The sequence below is a fragment of the Nyctibius grandis genome, chromosome 9, assembly GCF_013368605.1.
Source record: "Nyctibius grandis isolate bNycGra1 chromosome 9, bNycGra1.pri, whole genome shotgun sequence".
Taxonomy (NCBI): domain Eukaryota; kingdom Metazoa; phylum Chordata; class Aves; order Nyctibiiformes; family Nyctibiidae; genus Nyctibius; species Nyctibius grandis.
Window position 1 is genome coordinate 17421844 of NC_090666.1, and position 25028 is coordinate 17446871.

The window sequence follows — 25028 nt, forward strand, 5'->3', positions numbered from 1 at the left end:
CAGTCTTTCATTAAGAGGAAAGGGCATACTCGTCAGTGTTAGGCACAAAGAAATGGTGTTCACTGATTGCATCCATGGCCAGAACTAAGTCAAGTAAAAGTCAGGCTGCAACTCCCTGACCTGTGTGCCAAGGAACTGCTTTGACTACTCTTCAGAAAAACTTTTAAGTGTGTGTGTGTTTTGAGTTCGTGTTCTCCTAGGCTAAACCCACAAAATTTAATTTTGCTCCTCAGGAGACTGAACCGCATGTGCACAAAGTAATTAACCATTAGCAACTGATGTATGTTATAGTGCTGGAGAGGAAACTGCAGAGAGTATAGAACAATTACCTCCTGTTAGTAAGGCTCAGAGGAGGTTTTGCCTGCTTATTAAACATAAGTTATAGAAGTAAGAAGGACAAGTCAGAGACGGCAAATGCCTGAAATCCATGCACCTGATAAGCAAAACGATGTGACTGTAGAAGCTCTGATGTAGACCTCTGTAGGAAACTTCTTTGTATAATTGTGTGGTCTTTCCTGCTGTGAAATTACAGCAAATAATGATGAGCCTTCTGGTGAAAATTGTAGCCAAATTCTTCCTTGAGTTTATTTTTATGCATGTAAGGCAGGAGTAGAAGAGAGAGAATTTTTAACAAAGGCAGTGCAGACTAAAACAATCCTGCTTCTTGTGAAGTTCAAGAATGAAGTCACAAAGTGCAAGAGTAAACATAGCAGCAGTAAAGCATTAAGTTTTTTTCCTCTATTAATCAGATTAAAGTCTCCAGCACTACAGTCATAACACACAATTAGTAAATAAGCAGAAAATCCAAAAACTCTAAAAAGCCATAGTTTTTAGAGCAAAGGTAAAAGATGATCTTCATCTCTGATATTAAATATAGTCTTCCTGAGCGCAGTACAGCATGTTGGAGGAATTTATTCCCACTTCACTCCAACATAATACAAGTAGTTTTCTGGAGAGAGACACTAGAATACAGAACATCCCCTGAAGAGATGGCAAAGCTAATGCTTTAGTGAGAGCTTTTCCAGCAGAAGTTTTGGCTGAGTTTAGAAAACATACTCAGACAACTTCAGTTTCATTCTAACAAGAGAGTATTTGCGTGGCCTATTCCTCCTTTCTGCTTATAGCATATGTTCTGCTTGGCTTTGCTGTTCTCAATACTTTCAGGTTCTACTCATAGTAAAAAACAAACAAACAAACAAACAAAAAAAAAACACCAAAAAAACCAAACAAAAAACCCCCAAATCTTCAAAGCAGCAAACAGCTGGGTCTCAGCTTCTAAATTTTTGCATGCATGTTCTGATGAGTTTTATAATATTGAAGGTATGTATATTTTAATTATCTGATGACGCAAAGCACACTAAAACTGCTGAGTACTTGAGAACTAGAAAGGCACGGAGAAGGTAGAATCTACACCCAAAAAAGGACAGCTAATGAGGCTCTGACATTCCCTGTTCTGCCCAGATGTACTGGCTTTCCCATTCCCCAGGAGTTTTCTTAGAGGAAATGTCTAGTTCCCCTAGGTGTTTTGTAAAATATTACATTTTGAAAACAGTAATTGAATTGCCAATGTGGATTTTGCAGCACGCTACTCTGTTAAAAACCATTTGTACCCAAAATATCTGAACTAATTAAGAAAGTGTTCCTATGTATCATAATTCAGAAAAATCTAAGTCTTTGAAATGGCTCTGTATCCCACATTTGAGACTCTATGAGAAAAGGATGGCAACAAAAAAGTAACTTCTATTCACAATTGTAAGACTATCAGGAGGTGCTATCAGAATAGTTCTAAAGAAGCCTAATCAAAAGACTCCTGTCCAACAATAGAACCATTTAACAATAACTTAAAACTTTGATGACTCACTAACATAGGTTTTCCAATATTCCCCCCGCAACCCAAACACATACATTAGATACTGTAATTGCAGCCAGGAGAAAAAGTCCAAATTTAATATGGAGGACGAAATATAATCCCCGTTTCCCATCACAGTGCCACATGCACAACCTTACTGTGGTTAACAGCTAGACAGAATACGAAGTCTGAACTTCAGTTCATATATATACTGATTCTAAAGGAGCAAGAGAAACTGATTTTTCAAGGTGAAACTTCCACTTGTAATGAGAAGTACCCTTCTAATGCACCAAGTTGTAGTGACAATGTCTCTTTATATATATATAACATGCCTAGCTAGTCTGTAGCAATTGCTTAAGTTTATCTAGTGGCAGTACTGATTGTTCATCACTCTGTAAAAGAGAAGTAACGTACCTTTCATTTATGGTGGGGCAGTCACCAGGGAGGAGAGGTTCCCTCTGGTCCTTTTTTGGGTACCTGTCCTACATGGCACACTGCCATGGTACCAGAAGCAGATTCTGCACGTCCACTGCATTCCTCTTTCTGTGCAGGTGGCCATGAGGATGTAAGAAGCAGCAAACAAGGCTACCAGGATCAGGAAAGTGGAGATTGTGACTGAATCACTTCCTTCACAAAGGCATATGCTGCTCCTTGCTTATTGCAGAGCATAAATTTTACAGTCTACCTTGATCTCTTAAGGAAGAACACTGTAATGAAAGGTTATTCATGTTGCTCTTTTTTGGGTCAGACACTTAGTAAGTTTAGTCAGAGCCCTGAGTTGGCTATGGCCAGTGTGAGTGCAGCATAAGAAATTTCCCTTTGTTTATCACCTAGAATTGACTGAGTTAAGAAACATGCTTGTATAACCTAAAGCAAATAGAATATAAGCTTTCTACTATTAGAGAAACTTACTTCAAAGTTGACATTTCTGTTCTTGTAGCTCTTTCTTGCTATACATTTTTTGAGGGTCACCATTCAGAAGTGACTGAATTTCTTAAGAAGCTTATAAATACTTCACACATTCATAATGGTCATACTGTGCTGAAGAAAATGAGGATACAGCTATGTCTTAGGATCTTAACTTATATTTAACTGACCTTGAGATCTTTCGCTGAAGAATCTTTGCAATATCTAGCCTTCTCAGGTGCCAAGTAACCACTGCTTTTACTGAGTTCAAGTAACATTACCTTTACATACATATAGAAGAAGAGCCTATTCTTGACTTTATGGTTTATTGCTCAATTTTCCTGTACTGTAGCTGAACTGAAATAAAAACAGAGTGCAAGTGAAAAGGTCTGTCTTCCAGGGAAGGCTGAACATCATTGTGGCATCAAGACACTGAGCAGCATAATGTATTTTATCATTGCTGTTTAAAAATTATTAAGAATGTCACAGAAGGAATGAGAAGTATGGATTTTAGGGAAAGGGAATAAATGTTCAATGTTTAAGCATTCAGAAAATAAAGAAGAAAAATCTACATTTTTCTCTTACAAGAGAAATTTTTCAATCATAAAAAGTAAACCCCAACTGATAAATTCAGTGCTGGATATGGGACATATATTGTGGGACTCTTTTTGTGATATTATCAAACCTGAAGAGTTAGTGAGGAGTGAAAATGATTTGTTTGAATAAGAGATTAGAATTGGATCTACAGGTGCTGCAAAGCCTGAATTTGTGTTCTACAATAGAAAGATTAAAGGTTTATTAGATTAGATTAAAGAATAGAACTGAATTATGTTTTTAAACTCCGTTGTCCTTTTGTATCAGATTCCTGACGTACATACTGTATCCTTTGTTCTCATTAATCATGATGATTTTTTGGTGTTTTATTTTCCAAATAAACATTGGGAATTGAAAAGAAATTATAAGAAAAACAATTGTTCTAAAATAACACCTAGCCGACACTTAGCCAAAATTTACATTGGGAGTTGCAAAGCTAGTTATTTTCTATATTTAGTCGCATCTTATTCTGCACTTTATTTCACCGTGGTCTATACAGTACGTGCCACTGTAGAAAAAATACTAATTAGGGCTATTAGGTGCTAATATACACCAAATAACTAATAGTAGTATCATGAAACTGTAAGACAAAATATTTCTCAACAGATGGTCTGAAGGCCAGGATTAAAATACATCAAAAAGGTTTACATATCTCTCTATAATCATCCAAACTTCCACATTATGATTTTTCCAATGAAACGAACAAGTACATCTTTGGAGGTTCCCCTGTCACCAGCAGTAATTTTCTGCTTTTGCAAACTTGCACAAACTAATCAAATAGCAATAAGAAAGGTCTTGCTCCTGTTCTCATTGACTTCAATCAGAGTTTGGCATTGACTTAGACATGATCATTACTGGATGGAGATTTATTATATTAAATAGAATGTGCAATGGGCTGCAGTTTTGACTTGGAAATTCATTATAATCATCACAGTCATTTTTACTGTTGACTTTTTCCTTAAGCTAGTTTGCTAAAATAATTCAGTGCTTCATGGGACAGATTCTCATCTTACCTTGTTTTACGCTAGGATAACTTCATTGTCTGGAAGAATATTACAAGATTGAATTAGTAGAATTTTCTTTATCTAGGAGATTCATTAGATGATTTGTGTAAGTAAGATTAAATTACAAAAATAATCAAAATTATCAGTATATTTTAAGAGTATATTGAAATAAAAGACAAAGCAGAAGAAACATTTATTTAGAATATACTCATAGAAATTGTATTGCCTGCATAAAAAACTTGAAGTCAAGGAGAGTCCGAGGCAAAAGCACTTATGCAAGTGAAATCAGTATGTGCCTTGCTAATTAAGAAGTTAACATTCTAAAGCTCTTTCTCCACATCGGTCCCTTTTTCCACTTTGTTGAACTTTATTAGATGATCTATGGTTCAGATCCTGACAATATAGATGTCAGTGTTACAAATGCACTGACTTCCTGAGGGTCATAATTTTTATTAGTATACTTATATTTTCAAGATTTATCTTATAAGCATGTTAAATTTCAGAGCCTGATGGTTTCTCAGTTAAGAAACTTAAAAATTTTACTATTAAGTTTACTGTTGTCACAGAGAAGAACTGTTCCTTTTCCAGTCTCACGCATCAAACTCTAATGGACTGTTTTGTCCTGATTCAGATGACATTTTAAATCAACTTTATCTTACGTTATCTTACACAGCCCTTTTTTTTCCTCCCTTGCGTGCTCCTCCTTCCTTCTGTTCAAGGCCAGTCCTTGACTCCTGCTCTTTTCCTGTTGTTTTTTGTTTGTTTATTTTTTTCCTTCTCACTGCAGGAAGTTATTTACTGGAGAAACGGCCAAAGGTGAGGATGCTTCTCCAAAATCAGTATCTTTCCCTTTATTGAAAATTTCCCCTCCTCTCTTCCTACAGTTCTGGAAATGATCAGATGGGACATTTACTGCCTTCTATCTACTGCCCAGCCAACTGTAGGCAAGAGACTTGCAACTGGGTGGCTGTGCTACATGCCATACCAGCTGGTGCTTGATACTGAGAAACTGAAATTTTTTTTGCATCCCTTAACCATTGCATCTTGCCTATCAAGCACTGGGACAAAACCTATAAAACTGACATTCAGAATTATCTTTACTGATAAAGACCAAAACTCGCTACACTTTTAAAGAAATGGTAACATGCAATTGACTATTTTTAATATAACTACTATAAAAATTGTAATTCTCTAGATAAACATACATGTAACTAGAGTGATTACCATGCAAAAATAAACCATTACTGCTATTATAAAACCATAAACTGTTATTCAATATACTATAAAATTCAAAATCTAATGGAAAGTGCTAGTTTAGCGTAATCCCACAAGCCATCATTCTTTAATATTGTGAAATGAATGGGGTTTTTGTGGAGCTATTAATTGTTACTGACAAGCAATAACCACTGGAATGAAACTCCAATTATCAGCAGCCATTAATCACATTTACTGTCATCTGTGATGTCAAAAAAATTTCAATAATATTCTAAACAGTGAAAAGGAATTTATACCTCATGTTTTAACTCACTTCATAGAAATCAGATGATGGGCTAAGCAAGGAATTACAAAAGCCTATTGTCATTGTAAGCACAATATTCTGTCTTGTATTTTCCAGTTTAAAAAAAAGCTGTCCCACTTTATTCTATTTTGATGGAGGCTTAGATACCTTACAGGTTTATTTCTATACAGTTATGTATAATTCATAATGTAATTTGTTGCTAGCATGATGTTATTGCAGTCACATGGCTTTAAAAATAAGAAATTATAGAGATCATCTGAGCATGTACTTCACTAGCCTGTTCCAGGAAAGCACTTAATGCTACTTTTAGGATGCAGGCTTGAGCAGGAGATGAAGTGTTCTTGGAGATGAGGGTGTAAATAAGGGTGGCAGAGTCTTCGTTGTGGTACCTGAGCATTCAAATAAAATGAACTCTCTCAGAACATGTTGTTCTATATTTTTAATCTTGTTCATTTTTCAGATCTGTTGTTTGCTTCAAATAATTGCTTTCTTTTTTTTTTGGAACCTACACAGTATATCAAAAACATACATGTACATCTTTGGGAACAAAAGGATAGGAAACTGTTCAGTACTTTACTAGTGACTGGATTGGCCAAATGTGCAATGCAGGCAGGCATTGCAGTTAAGAAGTCATGCTTGCAAAACAGGATCTGCTTACTATAGCCTGAAAATTCCTGATATTACAAATAACATTGTTGGACCGTTAAGGACGTATTGTGGTCCTTACTCTCAAACGATAACGAGGTTTCTTCTGGACTACAGCAAATACAGATCATGCTTTGTGATCAGGATGCGAGACTTCGCCAGTCATTGACCTTGACAGTCTATCAGCTTTTGATGGCATAAAAAGACTTAGAGTAGTGTGGAAGCACTGGTCCATAAGCTGCTGTGAATAACTTCATTTAGAAAAAAGCAGTGAAATGCTAAATATTTTGTTTACCATACTGTGTTGTTCACTTACGATTTCATCCACTCTACCTAATCCATCAAAGATACAAGTCCTACGACATGAATCAGCAGAGCAGGAATAACATCTGTTCATAACATACTGCAAATACCCAGAAGAGTATCTTTTTGGAAGAAGCATATGAGAATTGACAGTTGAATACATACCAAAAGAAGCCCTCAAATAGATATAGAAATTGTATTTAGCTAGGTGTTAGGCACCTCTAAAGCACAGGGCAGTCGGTTGTTTTCAAGTTTCCAAGTAGAAGTGTATTTACAAAACTGAGTATATTGGTGCTTCTGGAAGTGAAATTCAGAGGTTGACCATACTAACAATTCTATTATTCCAGTTTATATAGCTAGTGTTCCAAATTTTTAAATACTTCATTTTCACTAAAACTGGGGTGCGTAGCTGACAGTATGGTTTTATAATGCACAAGGTACTACTTAAATAGGTCGTATCTTTAGGATTCTGTCCTCTCTGAAATGCTTTTAAGATATTGTCACTGTTCACTCCTTCGTTATTTAAAAAACTGTGGTTAGATAAAAATACTTTACTTGTGATTTTCCTGCTAAATGTAATTGAACGTTCTTCTTCTGAAGCATAGCAAATTTTTGGCCTATCTCTATTTTCTTAAACTAATTGAAGACTGAAAGTGTACACATCTAATATAATCAATATTATACTATAGTACTGTCATGATCAATTAATCAAAAAAATTAACTGCTTAAATGAATTGAACTAGCAGAAAAAACTGTCTGTCATGAGAAAACTTTGGAACATGATTCTTTCCTTGAGTTCAGCTCCTAAACTCTTCCATTTCTTATTTTCTCGATGTTTTTCTGAGTTGTTCAATGTGAAATTTAAATAGATTGTAAATTTATTAAAAAAATAATAATTATAGTAATAATTGCCATGTTATGGTAAGATTTTAGGTTGAGGAATTCATACTGACACTCCATTTCTGATATTTAATTTAACATTTTTATTTTTTCAGAAGAAATTACTAAGTATTTTTAAAAAGGTTATTTTTCCATTACCAATTTAAAACTGCTGCACTGAAAATTTCATGAAATAACACACTCATTTGTGCTTGTTGTCAAGATAACAGAGTTTATCAGAATAACAGAAATAAGAGTATTCAAAATGTAGTTGTAAATTCTCAATTTATTAGGGTAAACACTGATTCTGTCAAACGTTTGTTATCTTTCATTAGTATGGATTTGAATACATTCTGATAAGTAAAAAATATACAAATATTACTCCTTCCCTCTTGTAATAATACATAACTTTCCTTTAAAGAAGATAATAATAGACAAATGTTTGCTAATTCAGCAAGTATGTTCACAACATGGAGTCTTTAAACTTGAGCTGCCCGTTAACATGTATTCAAGATTCCTGCTAACTTAAAAGGGAAGAACACCCTTGAGTACAATAGTGAGAACTGGCTTTTTCCCCTCTCTCCCTCCCTCTTCTTCTCTCTCACTGAATAATAACCCTCATTTGGTGACATCTGTCATTTTTGCATCAGCCTTTTTTATGGCTGGAACAGAAGATTACGTGTGGAATAAGCATGAGTGGCATTCAGACTGAAATACGTGAAAACTTCATAGATTTTGATAATACAGCGGAAAATGTGTTATGAGTTGGGTGTTAACATTAGCTGAGAAATGGAAATGGATTCAGTAATTTGCACAGCAATTGCAATTCAGGCCCTCCTGCCATCACTGGGCTGCAAGTATTTAGAAATGTAAACTGGTGCAGTGTCAAACCTTAAGATTGGTAAACCGTACTCAGTGGGTTTGGGTAGTGAGTGCAAGGAGGGCGAAGCTTACCGGGGCCGTACAGCTATGATGTATTCATTTACTGTGAGGTTGTGTTATCTTTAAATGATATTGAGTCACCTGAATGACTTATAAAAAAAAAAAAAGTAGTTATCTTCCTAATAGCCAGTAAAACCTACCAGGAAAGCAAAACGTTTACCCATAATAGGAAATATTGAGAGTTACTAGAATTTCTCTGATTTATTCCTGCTAAAGATCTGGCTAAAGGGAACGATCCTACTTTTTGGCTGCTCAAACTGAACACTTGAAGAGATGATAGCTTTGAAGATGTCATCTGAAGTATTGCACAATTAGCATGAATAATTTGAAAATATTCTGTTCCTGTAACAGATCTTGAAATGCCTCAGCTAATGGACTATGGTGTTTAGAGCCAAACTATTCCAAAAACCAGCAAGCCTGTACATTTCCATTATTTGGTATCACAAAATTTGTCATTTAAAATTTAAGTGGTGACTGAATAATAGCTCCCAAGGAATGATCTGACCTTGGTTGGATTTTGCTTCAGAGTCAGATACCTCTGAAGATGACTCTGCAGGGTGGGAGGGGTGAAGCTCAATTTACTGGCATGGGAAGAATTGACTTTGCAGGCGAATACTGTCACATGAAACACAAAAGTATTTTTTCATTGCACCTACTTTCCTGAAATCTTGGCTACGATTTGGCCACGTTAATAACAATCTGCTTGTGAATTCTGATAACGTTGTAAAAGGAAAGCCTTTTTAAATTTGGAGATGTTGTTTGTTTTGGTATTTCTTAGGCCCTGTGAACAGCTCACTTATCCTGATACTGAACTGATACAATTAATTTAGGATTCTTTAATTGTGTTCAGCAAATACTCCCTTCCCCCTTATTGTTCTATTCATTCATGTGATGATTTTATTATAGCTATGCATATGGACTCTCATTTTTATGGACTACCGATCTAATTTTTCTCCAGTCTACTCCATGTAAACCTATATTTTTGATGTAAAACAGTATTATGGTAATGTGTATAGCATTGCACATAGCATTTGCCGACTTTTGAATCAACCCGCTTTGAGATTGTCCGTAGGCTTTTACATACGGTGGCTGGCAATTTTTTCCTGTTTAAATATTCCTGATAAGACTATCACTTTTCAGTAGCTGGAGAGAGGTATAGCACACATTTGACTCTTGTATTTAGTTCCATCTTAATTTCAGTTACAGACCTTATTGCTATAATTAAGAACTACACAATTTGTGCTTATTATTCTATATACCTTGAGTGTGTTCTGTTCTCCTTTCACTTTTAGCGCACTCCCCAAGGTAATACAAAATAACAACATGCCATATGGCAAATGGAATCAGCTGTAACACCACACAGCATCTTTTATCATGTAGCTTTTACAATATGACATTCCCAAGTTTGTAACTGATGACTATTGCATGGCCTAGAGAAACTCTAGCTGTATTATGCTGCTTCTCCCATTAGAGGTATCCTTGCTGATACTCTAAGCCTTTTTCTAACATAAATGCAGGAGCTGTCATTTTGCAAGAATCAACAACGTACAAAGGAATAGGCAGAATGTCTCAATGTGTGGTAATCTTCCCAAACTGCAAAAAGTTAGCATGAACACAATATTTCATTATCATGAATTGTGCAACATATAATTGATATGATGTAACAGTAATAATGAGTTTTATGTAGTTTGGGAAGCTTGACTGAGGATTTTTGTTTGTGAATAACACAACACAAATATAAATAGTGAATTTCCATAGGTTTGGAGTCAGCCATGTGAAACATGCTGTCTGGAAGCATTAGACACTGTTCTATGAAAGTTAAACATAAGCATAACATAGGCATTTTGTAGAAGGGTAGAAGGGTTAAAGCTCTTCTCTTACAAGGCCAAACTCTAAAGAGAATTCTATTTCGTGGATATACTAAATGGATGTGATAAGCTGATGATGTACTCAGGAATGTTAAACCCTGTAAGTAACCATTTCTTAATAGTTGATGTGTGTTGGTATACCAACATGTCATGTTAGCTTTAGTCTTGTGAGTGGAAGGGAGAGGTAAGGACTAAGTAGATAGATAGGCAAATGATGGATATGTTATGTTTAGTTATGATTATTTCTTTCCATCTTATGCTTGTGGCAAAAACGTAATTTCAATGTATTCTAACAGTAAGTATATCTAAGAAGTTGAGAATGTTTCTATCACGAACAGTTGCATCATATAACACGCAGTTAACTTAGCTTTCCAGCTTGTTTTAGGCTGTAGAGAATGTACAGTCTCCACCACATTTACGGTCCCACTGTGTCACTACAAGTGGTACAGCAATTTTTCTCCAAAGCCAGGGAGCAGAGGAGCAAAGGATAAATAGTTGCTCACTGTTCCTCCAGCTTGGCTCCTTGGTAAATATATTTTTACTCCTCTCTAGTGAGGCTTAGGAAATAAAAGCGTGCTCAAGCTCTACATGAACTTTCCACCTGTCACCAGTGTAAGAAGGGAGAGGTAGGTCATAACACATGTTGCTTTTCTACAGCATGCATGTAATGCCCCAAGAGATCAGTTCTAGGATAGGATAATGTAAGGTTTGAGAACTTTGAACTGATGTGTTGAGAAAGAACAGTAACACACACAGAGCACAACACTTCTATTCCTTTGTAAAAATATTACTTGCTTGGTTTTCTGTAGGAAATAGTAACAACATTTTGTTTCAACAAAACAAAATGAAATAAAGAAAATGGATTTTATTAAAAGAAATGTCAAATACCAGTATAGTAAATATTTGCATGGAGGTAATTGCAATTTTGCTCAAAAAGGAAATTCATTGTGTAAGTAGGGTATGTGCGTGTGTGTACATATGTCCATAGACACATATAGCAGTAATTCTCAGAAATACTAGGAAGGACAAGATAAGCATAAACTATTTGATACAATTCTTTGCACAATTTATACTTTATACAGAATCACCTGAATTCCTTACCTGATTTTTTAGAAACTGCTCTGTCTTTTCATCCTTAATTTTTCTTTCTTGCTTATCTGCATCATATCTACTGCCGTTCTCCACTGCTTGCTTGCCTCCTTGTCACATATGAAATCAGTGTGGGCTGTATATTGATAAACCTGCATTGACAAATACCCGTGAGTTACATATGGGTAAATGAAAGACTTTTTTTTATTTCTCTTCTTTGTCTTCCATGAAAACAGAGATAAAACAATGAGAGACTTGGGGTCAAGTTCTGATGTGATAAGTTTGCATATGTGAATACTACCATATTTTGATACTGCTAACCCCTTAAATCCACATACAAAAATCTATTTATATAATAATTTTTTTCTGAAAAAAATGGGGCAACACAAACGCATAGAAAATAATATAAGTGTCTTACAACACAAAACGTGGGCTTATGAGAAACAGAAACTACTAGTGTTTGGCAAGTTGTCCTTTGGAAGCCCAAACAACACCTTCAGAGTGAACAGTCATATTTAGAAGTGCCACAGACTAGTTTAGTTGCAGCATTTATCTGTTTTCTTTTAGGCCTGATCTTGAAGTTTACAACAAGGTGCATATCTGAGACACCTCTGCAGGATTTGGTGATTTTCACAGAATTCTGATCAGGCTTGCAAGAATTATCCTTATGTTGTAAATGGTAATTTTCTAAATTGCAGTTTAAAGGAACTTAGTCTGTTTCCTTTTCTGTTTTATCACTCTTTGGTGGTGTTTTTTTTGTTTGTTTTTTTTTTTTTGCCAGAACTTACTTCCTGGCTCTTCTCCAATTCCTAACCTCCATCTCTTGTGACTCTTTTCCCCACCTTTGCTTTTGAACAATCATGCCTTTACACAAGAGTTTGTAAATTAAAATTGTATTGTCCTGTTTTATGAACTTAGCTATTCCCAATGTTCTCATTTCTAATCTTCTGACTTCCTTAATTAAGTCCAAGATAGTTATAAACACCTGTATGAGGAATTTGATCATGATTAATTGAAATGACATATTTTTGTCATACAAGCAGGTATGAAAAATAATTAAAATTTTGGAACATACAGTGGTGCCAAGGAATTTTAATTGAATTAAGTTGTAGACTCTTGGGACATCTTTTCTAAAATTAAAAGCATATCTTTAAAATAATTCCTATATTCACAGGAAACTTATTTTCTTGAGAAGGACAACAGCAGTATTTGTTGGCCTGTTTCCAGTAGGATTTATGTCAGAACGAAGACAAAAAGCATAGAAATACTTAACATGGTTTCCTTTAAGTGATGAAAATGGCTCTACCCTTTAATGCACGGAGTCCTTGAGTTTTCTGTCTCATAAGACTGCATGAGCCTCTGCATAGGCCTACCTGCCACTGAGCCTGGACTGGCAGCCTTCTGTGGCTCCGAGACACACAAATGTAGTACAGTGGACAGAACCCTGAATCAAAGGTGAACTTAGCCTAAAAAGAGAAGAATTTGGCTCCCTGCTTCTCTTTGTCTCACTGCCAAAAAGCTTTACATATAATAAACACAGTCATCAAAATTCACTTATGCCAAGTAACAGTTAGCTTGTGCATCATTTATCACAGAGTTCTGCGATTAGTCACATCTTCATATACTTTAACATGTAATGTGTGTTTCCTTAGAATATGCTACATTTTATTGAGGTGTCCAGCTTTTCACAGGGAGGATATTAAATGAAAAACACTCTAATTTGTGTAGAAATTCATGCCATACACCAAATATCATGTTTTCTGTGATTAGTTAGCAGGAACCATCTGTCATGTCCCCACCCCCACAGTGCTGAGGAAGGCAGAGGCTGAAGGCAAGAAGTATATTTACTTTTGACAACAAAACCAGCTGTTGCCATTACTTTTAGCTGTAAGGCAAACACGCTGGAAAAGGTGACTATCTGTTGTGATTTTAGTGCACTGGGACCAACTATGACTGTTGGTGACAGCAAACCTCTTAAAATCCGGAGGAAAATTGCTTTATGGCTTATGTCAGGACGGCATGTACAAACACAGCTCCAGCTGGGAGCTGGAACCAAGAAGCAGAAACTTCAGGCTAGAAAAGTATCAGGATGAGTTCAAGTAAGAATCTCCTCCTTCTCCTGCCTTCCTTTTGGTAGTAAATTATATTGGAAAGGAGCGGTATTTTCCTCTAATGATAGCACAAGATTCTGAAATTAAGCACAGCAGGTAGAAACATCCAGCACAGATTTGAAAAGATATTGCATATTCATATGCTGAAATGTTTTCCAGTGCTGACAGCTAACTATTCCAAGTGGAAAAGGTACATGCTCTGCTGCTGTTCATTCTCTGCCAACTTCCCTTCTTAGAACTCTGGCACCATATTTTGGGGGCTGTGTACTCCAGTCTCTGTTGTTCTTACCATCATCCATCAGACTAAGAAAGATATTTACAGAGCCAAATCATTTTGACTTTGAATAGGATTGCAGCAACAGGTATATTTCTAAAATTTTTGAGAAAAGGAAAGGGGTATTTCTTCACTAAACCCACCTTATTCCCTTGTTACCTTCTTTTATGTTGTACAAGGAGAGCACTGTGCTATGGTGTGAATGTACCTAGAGCATATTTCAGGAGAAAAATATAAGCATTGGCAGCAAAGGGCACTTTATGCAAATGCATTTCCTGAGTGATGGCTCTTCCTCCCTGATGATTCTGGCAAGACATAATAATTTGGGAAAATAAGTGGAGTGCCCTGCCCTTCAGCTCTTTTCTCTAGAGCACGTACACCCCCTTGCAAATAGGATTATGACAAAATAAAAGATTCATTTGGGTGGGAGCTTCGAATAGTAGAGATAAAGCAGAGTTATAAAAGACACACTTTTAGGAAGAGAAAACACACCATGATGCCTAACTCTATATTGTGCTCATTTTCCTTCTACAGCCCACCTATCAGTCCTGTTATCCTTGTCTAGAAAAGAATTTACAGTAATTCTCTGCTTCAATCAGTTTCCATGGTAACTTCGTTCTGTTTTAAAACCTTCATATAAAAATGGCTTGGTTAAAATGATAATGAGCTGGAGTGCTTGCCCATACCTGAACTACACCCTTCCCATTGCTCAAAAACAACCAGATAGGGGTGTCACTCCATCTGCTCTAGTTCCTTTAGCTTCTACAACACTGTCTCACTAATCAAGTCAGATCAGTTTCTTTGCCATCTGGAAATCTCAGTTTTCAGAGAGGCATAGGGTTCAGGGTACTGACTAGTGTTTACACATTACATGCTGGGAAGCAGAGTAAAGCATGTTAGGGTCTTGAGTTCACTGGGGAAGGATCCCTCTGTGTGTGCAGTACCTACAGCGGGACTGAAAGCTTCAAGGACTGTAGCAACTTTTAAGTGAACCAGACGAGGCAGACTGTCTCCCTTCTAGAAAATGCTTTTCACAAAGGTAGAGAAAAAATTTCCCTTCACGCCAGAGCAGGGGGAAATAAAAGTTCAGGAAAAAACAAACGAAAGTTTTAATCTTGTGATACTGTCCCATCACTGTGGATATATATGTTTTACCCAACCTCTAGTTATCCCTTATCCTAGTTTTAAGCTCATGTCTTGCACTCATAATTTCTGGCCCAGTTTGACCTTCTCTTTGACAGTCTTTTTCATAATTTCATAATTCTGATTACTGCTTTATATTGTCTCAGTTCTCATCTAGGAAAAAAAAAAAATATTCTTTTTTGTGTAACTTAAATACTTCAGTGATAACCCAAGTTTCAGTTACAGGGAAATCATAAAAGAACTTCTAATGTGGGTCTGATAGGGCGCTTCAGCAATTACTCTGAAAACTTGCTGCATTTCATGGAAGATGACACCTGCCCTATGATATCAAAAGCTCTTAAAATTCTGTACTACATCTGCTCTTCTAAGTTGTATCAGGTAGTTTGATATTTGTATAGGAAGTTTTTTGTTCCATAGGAGGCACTGAATAGAATTTATGAAAAATAATTTTATGCTGCTGTATCTTCCAGGCAGGCATGCCAAAAGCTGCTGAATGTAGGTACACACCAGTTAATTTATAACTGAGTTTGTCCAAACAAAGACTTGGTAAAGATCTCAGGTTTTGGCATAGGACAAAGCAATATTATTTTCCTGTGCTAAGTGGTTGCCCAGCTGGTCCCTATTAAGCATCCTAAATAACAGAAACAAGTCCATGTTTGCACTGTGTTTCGTAGTTTGGATAGTATGAGATTGTGCCACCTTGTCCTCAGCAACACACAGAAGGGCACCGCTCAGTGATTTTTCACATCACCTCATTTCTGAATGGCACTACTATGCAAGGCGCATGCCTGCTACCCATCCTTTATATGTACCCATCCTTTATATGGGTTTACTTTTGTACAAACTGAACTTTGATTGTCATCTACTGATACATCTAGATAATATGATCACCTTGAAATTCAGTTGCAATTTAAAAGGAAAGAATCAGTACCCTTATCCCAAACCAAATATGGGTGTACTAGAAGTTTGATTTAGACCTATATAATTTCTTTCAAAACAACTTGGAAGAACAAGCTTTCAAATGCTTTTTTTTCCCATCTCTTATTTTTAACTAACAGTCTCATTTACCCTCTATGTCCCAACACTGACCTACAGACATTAATTTCTCAGTGCAGGGTATTGTCAAATCAGGGTATCATAAATCTACTGAGTTCCTTTCATCAGTCATGGCAATAATATCTTCACAGCACTCCTGCATGTCAGTAAAGTATGCCCTTCTCTGATCTGTGCAGACTATGCTTAATAGAACTATGCTTTTCCAGTGGGCATTTTAACTTTCACACAATGATTTTTTCAATACCTGACATCCAACCAACTGGTCTTCAGTTTCCAGATGAAAGAATAAATAACATCTGATGCTTTGTCAATTGGAAAAAAGTAGTTACTTATTTTTATTCCTTTTAACCTCTTAACTCCATTGAACAATTAAATATGCTTACACTTTCCATGGCCTTTTATTCCTTTCATAATCCTTTGTATAAAAAGGAGGGCTGATTCTGTGGCTCTTTTCACCATTGTAGCATAACTGATTCCATCCTGCTGCTAATCTGTGCTCCAGAAATACTGCAGATTGATGTGAAAACTGATCATACTAGTTCACCACTAGAGATGGGAAATTTATTGTTAGTCATGGTCTTTAATACTGTTCTTATTGTACTTAATTAATCTGTGTAGTGCAACAGGCTAAATTTTCTTTTGCCCTGAATACTGTTCGTATGTATGGCAGATCAAGTGTTAGCTGCAAAACTATCTCAAATCTATCGTTTGATATTTCTGCCTCTTTTTAAGTAGATGAAAAGTTACTGTTATATTAAGAGGATCTTATTTCTTAACTTTTAGCTCATTATGCTGACTTACACTTTTAAAAAAACTCCTTTCTTGATTCCTTTTTATTTTGAAATATCTTTTTATCATCTTATATTAATTATTACCAAGTATTTGAGAAATACCAGTATCTATTACTAATTTAGTTGCTGGTAGGAATTCCAAATAGTTAATCTCTGTGCCTTAATTATGTGATTTTTTTTTTCTCTTTATATCTGTGACTACCCTCATGTGCTGCTCTATCTATTTTTTTTTTCATTTTGCATTCAATTACTAAGGTTTTATTTAGTACCTATTTTACCTCCTCACTGTGCTTTCTGAAGACATAGATCATGTTTTGAAAGCTAGTTATATTGTGATTAAAGTAGAACAAACCTGTTAGGATAAGATGATAAAAGCTCAAATATTCATGCATCCATGAACCTTCACATTACAAATCTCAGATGTCCCTGCTGACAAAGGCCAAATGAGCTATGTATAAAGAAGTATGTAAAATGAGAATCAGTAGCTTGTAAGAAGATACCTGTGCTTGCATTACCAGTTTGCTGCCATCTGTGGTACAAGTTTTTGAGTTGGATGAACTTTGCAATGGTAATCTGAACCTCAGTCTCCTTCTTCCGTTGTCCCTCTGGCCCTGGTGTCTCCTACACAATGCATCCTCCAAACCTCCACATTATGTTCTAAACTTACTTGCAAGATATTTCTCTGTCTGATTTTATCCTCTGTATGCAAAGTATCCCCTCTCCCTGGTTATATGCAAGAAATCATGTTTTAGAGTGTGCTGCACAGAATGAGATCAACAGAGGAATACCATTGTGAAAGTTACAGGAGGGGAACTGAAGGTGCAAACAGAGAGAGTTTGGAGACTGTGAAGGAAGGGAAGAGCAGTGCTTTGTTTCTTCTCTGCCTGCTCCTCCTGTGAGTAGCATAGCCAAGATAGGAGTTTGAAAGCAAGTTTATCAGGATCATTAAGTTGCTTGCTGGCCAAATCTACAAGGTAGAAAGGCTCAGAAAAAACTGAATCAGACACTTTGGCATATGTGGTTTGTTTGAGTCAGAACCACAGCACAGTCTTACACACTTTCACTTCTGCTGTTCTCTTGACTCCAGCCCTCCTCCTGACAGAGGCACTGGCCTATCTGGCAGTAAAACTTGTTACACTAAATGCTCCTGATCTTTATTGTGGTGAGTAGTAAATGAAAATTGTTTTATAATGGTGCAGGATAGGAAAGAGCAAATAGATGCAATGGGCAGAAGAGCTAAGAGCTCAAACCAAGCCTTCAGGCACACTTCAGAGGCCACCAAACCCTGTTCCATTCTGGAAGGCCAAAAGGTTGTGAAAAAGTTAATTTCAAACTAAGGTCATACCCATAATTAAGAGACTGTTGTCCCTAGAAACTCTCATGATCACAATTGACACATGGGACTAATCTGATCAGTAATTTTTTTTAGCAGAAATGCTTTTAAAAACACATTCAGGTCACACTAAAATTAATTTTAAAAGTTCCACCTTATTTGGAAGATAACCAGTATCAGTGAAAATAATAAGCAGAAACAATGTTTTCATGTCACCTAATAGCACTGAATAAGTAGGTACATATATTTTCAAAATGAGTTTGCTGTCTCAAAGTGACAAAGACATGGTTAGCCATTAGGTCTGAATTATAACAGAGTTGGGTCAGTGAGTAGGACTCAGGGAAACTCAGGTTCCTTGCATCGCTTCTGGGCTTCTCCCTCTTCTATAAAATTGAGACCATGAGACTTCCTTAATTTGTGCAATGGTAAGAAATACATTCCAGACTCTGTGATTCCCAACTATTATAAAGAAGAATGAGAGAGTTGCAATGTATGTGAATACCTAAACAGGAAACAGAAAATATATCATGCCTATTTTCTAGTTAACTGTGATAATTTTACCTTGATTTACTCAATGACATGACATAAATGAATCTAGCTTAACGTATCATTCTTAGAAAACTTACATCAGTTCCCAGATCACTCCATTTCTAGAAAGAAATACAAGTTTCCTGTATTACTTTTAGAAGTGTTGTATAAACAATTGATTTTCATCAGTGTGCTGAGAAGCTGGGGTTTGGGGGTTTATGCATAAAATCCAGACTAGCTTGTTTGATTTTCCACCTTCCTTTCCAACTTTAAAAAAGTACAATTTGAAGGAAGCACAAAATCAGACGGAAGCACTCAATTTGGGCTCTTGAGAATATATGGCAATCATGTTTTCTTTTACAAAGTGAGAAGAATTCATCTCTTCTAAAGTACAAGTATGAAAAGAATCAGCTATGGAGGCGTATGTCTTAAATAAGCTTTATAAATATGTCTGCTTTTGATTTCTAAAGATAATGTAAGGAATAGGGCAACTACAACAAAGAAAGCAGGGCCAATCAACAAGGTAACATCATCATTCTGGGTCTGGCCTTGTTCTATAAAATGGGGCAAATATTAACCTAACATAGAGAATATTGTTAATTCCAAGGTTACGTATGCCATAGATATGGGGCTGAGTCACCAGCGTTGAAAACCAGAGTGCGTTATAGATGTATGTGCTTTTAAACTAGAACTAAAGCTCAATGGGAAATGGGTTGGTTAATTTTTACTAAGATGTCAGTTTAGTCAATCAGAACATTGCTTAGAAAAATAGTGTTAGGATGAAAGACAAAGATTTTCACAAATCTTCCAAGAAGAACTTGTAAACTTCTGTAGCCCGCCTGTACTTGCCCCTGCCACCCCCAAAACCACAAGTATAAAATCAAGACTATTTAAGACAGTGTAATCTGTAATATTTAAAGCAATTCAGCTTTAAAAAGTAGGAAAAATGAAAAAAAATGAAATAAATGCCTGTGAGAAAGTTACGGTAAGGTTCTCCAGAAAAGCAGAATCCAAAACACACGCTGAGCAGCTGGCTGACTGATCTGAGTCTAGTAAAACCACTAAAAAAAGCAAACCCAACCAAAACCCAACCTCTAAAGCAAGTAACAGTCATTTATACAGGTGGTGTTCTCATCTTTGTGATGTTTAAGTGTCTTCCTATCAGAATTTTTCTACCCTACCTTGCCCATCACCCCCCTGAAAATCTCTAACACTGCCTTTAAAATGTATAAAATTATCTTTCTAGCATCTCTCATACTGTTAAGCTGTCCAGTCCTTTATTCTCCATATTCAGAAGCTTCAACAGCTAATTAACTTCTTTCTGTATGACTTTCATTGGTAAGACACTCTAGTTAGTAGATCAAAAGCCCTCTGAATTACTATCCAAACTTAATTGTTTTGATGGAGTCTAATAGGCAAGCATAACAATGGGGGTTTTTTTTCAGCAATTATGTTTCAATAGTACCATAGTAGTGGGACTTTTTGTTCAATTGTAATTAGATTTTTTTTGTCATTTTTGTAGTTTGATTTTGAGGAACAGAAATTGCAAGACAGAAACTGCAAGACAAATATTTTGTCTCAAGAAGCTTAGTCACTCATGTGAGTTCAGTACCTTCTTTACCACTATAAAATTTACAAAACCAGTAATTTTTGAAGCCATGAAAATTAAGCAAAATCAGCCATGCAGGACTTACAGACAACTAAACTATTTTTTTTTTAATAAATAGACTCTTTTTCATTTCCAAATGAAGAATGTAATATTCTCAGCAATGCAAAAGTTAGATTTTTAAAAGTAAAGAGTGCTGAGGAGGGGCAGCTGGGAGAGAACATTCACCCATCCTACAAATATAATGCAAGAGCTCAGCATTGTTAAGGTCATTTCTCATTGTTATGAATTTCCCTGATGGCTACCTAAGATCGATTAGATTTAATCTAGTCTATTATTCCTCACTAAACTTCAGCTTCTCAGTCCTACAGTAATACATTTTATTAACAATTGTGAGAGGAAAAACTGAATTTTGGAATTTTTAAAATCTAGAAGTAAAAAGAAAAATCATGAAAACAAGTACTGCTTTTCTATATGCGTGGTCATGGGTTGAATCCTGGGGTTTTTTTTCCTCTTAGGCTTGCTTTTCATCTCTAAGAAAATAACATTGGGAAATAATTTTGTAGCTATTTTTTGTGTCAGATGCCCGGATGATATAAATTAGCTACATTGACTTCACTGATGTAGTACGGATTTATATCCCTATGGAACAGAGAGCATATACATGTAACATAGCACAGCATAAAAGCTTTCTCGTTTAGCAGAGATTATCTATCTGCATGAGAATTTCAAAGTACTTAGTATTTTGGAGCAAGGACTCGGAACTTGGTGGGAGCTTTACCATTGCCTTCTCTGGAGCTAATGGGGAACATTCACACTACCCAATTTTAGGCTACCAACTCGGATCAGATGATTACACAGAAATTTAGAAAAGGTAAAGTTGTTTTCTTTATGGTCCAAATCCTTATTTAATAGAAGAGAAAGAACTATGTTCTGTTAAGCTCTTTTTTGAAATTCAAATTTTGTTTATACCTTAGGGAAAAGACTAACTAGACGCTAACATGGCTTGCACAAGCTTCAGATGATTAACCTGCTTTGTATTGCTCTCACCACGCTGCATTGGCCAATAATCATCTTTTAGCAGTGTCCTTAACAATTAGGTAAAACAGCATTTATCTCTTTTCTATATTTAGAAGACCTTACACAAACTAATCTTATTTTTCCTTTATTTTCCATTATACTTGCCATATGGAGTGTGTATAATAGAATTAATGTAAGAAAAAAATCAATCTCTATCCTTGACTAGATTGAGATGAGTTAATTCTTTCTTATCTTCATTCTCCCTCTAGGCCTAGTGTCCATTACTGTTAAATGAGATTCTATGGGTTTCTCCCTGGCAATGAACAGACTTTAAAATTCAGTCAGGCATTTTCCCACTGTTTTATCAGCTGATGTTTTCCTGAAGCATTAGACAACTAATTGGGAAGGCCAGTAAAGAGGAGGTATTATTGAATATTCTGTCCAGAATGAAACAGTCAGTCATTATGGTCTTTTATTATTATTATTTATTTGTGACACAATCCTGAGTATATGTGACAATTATATGGTGTGTTTCAGCTGGTAAAACAATTATACTAAAGGTGGGAGAACTATCAGATCATCAATTATTATATATTGGCTTTCTAATGGTATATATTTTGGGGTAAAAAAATAAGAGTTTTTCTGGTTCATTTCCAGGCCTACTAGCTGCAACCCTGCAGCCACAGCACAATTAGAGATATCTAATCTATGTATTCTTCCTTTCATATATTTCAGGGACATAAACACTGGTCTTCAGCTTTTCAAGATAATATTTCAGAGATGTATTTAATAACTGGTGTTAGAATGGTTTTTTGAATGACATGGGAATTTGCAATGGCCAGTTCTGCTATATGTGCAATATATTTGCAATTCAAAAAAGAATCAGACAAAGGGACTTTCATTGTTTCACTATAAAGTTTTCTTTCTGTATCCTCAGATTCTCTTATAAAACTTGTAGTATTTTTGTAAGAAAAATACACTAGCTGATTCCTATAATACTGTGCATACAAACTGTAATATCAGAAGTGCTATTTTTCTTTTTAAATTTTTTAAGATGCTAAACTAACAAGAATTCAAAAGTATATTCTTGAAACTTATGCAAAAAGGCTATATGTAAGAAAGGAAAATACAGCTGTGCTTATTAGTATGTCTTATTGTACCAAGTTTTTCTGGTAGAAAACTAAGTCAATTTATTATTAAGTAGAAATATTATTAAGTGGAAATACATTCAGACATCCCTAAGAAAACACTTTGGAGCAAAATAAATATAAGCAATTTATAAAGTTGTTTATATATAACTAGAAAATTGCAAGGAAGTTTTTTTCTCAAGGAATGCCATCACAATACCAGTCCATGTCATTTCTTTTGAGAGAAGGTACTTATCCGTGTACAATATAGGGGCAGCATCAGACTTTAGTGCCTCAAATTAAGGAATCAATGACAATGGAGTATAGAAAATGGAATAGCTGAGAATAATATTAGGTTTAGGCCTATGTACAATGCTAGATTGAAGAGTAGATCTGATTTCCATTCAACTATGTGCTGAATTCCACAAGAATACCTCATTCTTGTAATTCATGGGACCATCAGGGTAAAGAAAATAGTTTTCCCTGGACTTCAGACAATTGCCTAATGACATTGTCAAGAGTAATCCACAGGAACAGCTGCTTTTTTTTTTTTCATCGTCCTGTACACATCAAACAAAAATCTCTCTTTCCCTAGAGAGACTTCGTTACAAACTTAAAATACTGAAACCACACAAATCCTTGAAAACTGTTATTTGGCATAGGAAGAGAGCAAAAGGCATTGTGCGACATCAAGATGTCCTGCATCTAGAATAGAAGGAATGTTACCTGGTAAAAGTGCTCAAGAAAGACTGTAAAAAAAGACATGCTATAAAAGGAGGCAAATGAAAATCAAGAGCTCCTGCCTGTCTGATTTCAGGGTACCAACTTCTTCACCTGATTATTGATTAACCTTGAGTATGTAACCACGATGCTCTAGTTGCAAACTATAAGGTGCCTCAAAACCCCTCAAAGCATCACTGCACTGCGCTCAGCTTCCTGTCTCCAGCAGAAGTATGGGCACCTTAGCCATGAACATAGCCCTATCTGAGCTACCTGTGCTTAAATACCTGCTTTATTTACACTGCCTCTAGGTGTCCAGTGCTAGAAGAAGCAGAAATGTCAACTCAATAATTAAGACAAGGATCTATTTGTGATGGCAAAGACTGGCTAATTTTGGAGAGCTTTTTGCTTATGAGAATCCCACCGCATCTAAGAAAATAAATATATCTTGGGAGCATTTAGTAAAAAAAAAACCAAAACATTCCCACATGTAGAATTAATGCATGATATTCTTTTTTAATACTGCTTCTCCTGATTCAAAGATTTCAGTGCCACCTTTTTCACCTTTCCCAAGGCCATACATTTCAGAAACTATGTATTTAAAGATCTCTTTCCCAGAACTGTAATAATAGAGGATTTCATTAGCAACATTTAGGAGTGCACAAAGGAAAAGAGAATAGTTTTCCCCCACAGCAGATTCCCAGTGTATATTATATGATTCACGGGGAGAACAATCATGTAAATGAACTGTTTTTCTCCTTGAAAAGATTTAAAGCTAGATTTATTTCCAAATTAAGAAAGGGTTACCAAAGTAAAAGAAAAAATTCTCACCAGCAAACCCCCTCATGAATACTAAGCACATACCGTATATTATGCATGTAAGTAACTCGCATTTGGAAAGGTAAAAAGGTAGGGTTTGGTTTTTTTTTGTTTTTTTTTTGTTTTTTTACAAAGAAACTGTGAGGAGTTGCTGTAAATTCTTGAAGAGACAAGAATGGTCTTCTAATGTGACATAATAAATACCTTATGATCCTATGATTTTTTTTTTATTTCTACACAGACTATGTACTAAGAAAAACTATCAACTTTCTTTTTAATCCATCCATTCTACTTCATTTTACTTTGATTTGATTTCACATGCCTGCTAGATCTCTTTCATTTAGTACAGACTCACTCTTCCACCTCCTGCCCAGTTTCACGCTCCTTGGCCATGGTGCTAGCACAGCATGTATTGTTTGCTGGGCAGCTCCTCTCCCGATCCTGGACCACACATGCTGAAGGTAGCAGATGTGTCAACTAGTTTTGCCTGCAGCATATTGTCCTGGAACAGGGCACAGAGACCAACATTGCATTTCAATGGGAAAAATGTTGCTAGCTGTGGAGGGGTTGGTTTGTGCAACTGCCCTTCCAGCCATGGATTCTCTCCACGAAGAGGGATGTTATTCTCATGCTGTCACTAACTCACTGATCAGACTTGCAAAACAAACGACATAGCTGTGCTGGATTTGAGTCTAGGCTTTTAAGTTGTCCCAATATTATTTTAAAATTACACGCTTAATATTTAACAATGAAAATAATGTAAAGCAATCTACTTACTAGCTACTCCATTTTTATCCTGCCCATGATCTCTTCTGTCCCTCTGTGTACTGTGATTGCAGCTGGAGTAATTTTACATTTGACAGCTCAAACACTGACTCTGCATCTGCTGCAGAAAAGAACTT

General features: G+C 35.9%; 1 protein-coding gene across 2 annotated transcripts in view; it reads right to left on the minus strand.

Moving 5' to 3' along the window:
- The window catches only part of B3GALT1 (beta-1,3-galactosyltransferase 1), a 124053-nt gene extending 112355 nt beyond the window's left edge, over window positions 1–11698 (minus strand). The window contains exon 1 of one of the 2 annotated variants that reach the window (XM_068407827.1): window positions 11611–11698. The gene's annotated coding sequence lies outside the window, so the exon portion shown is untranslated. Of the gene's footprint in view, window positions 1–2263; window positions 2332–11610 lie in introns of those variants that run through there. The other variant, XM_068407828.1, reaches the window with a different exon arrangement.
- Window positions 11699–25028: the final 13330 nt, after the last annotated feature.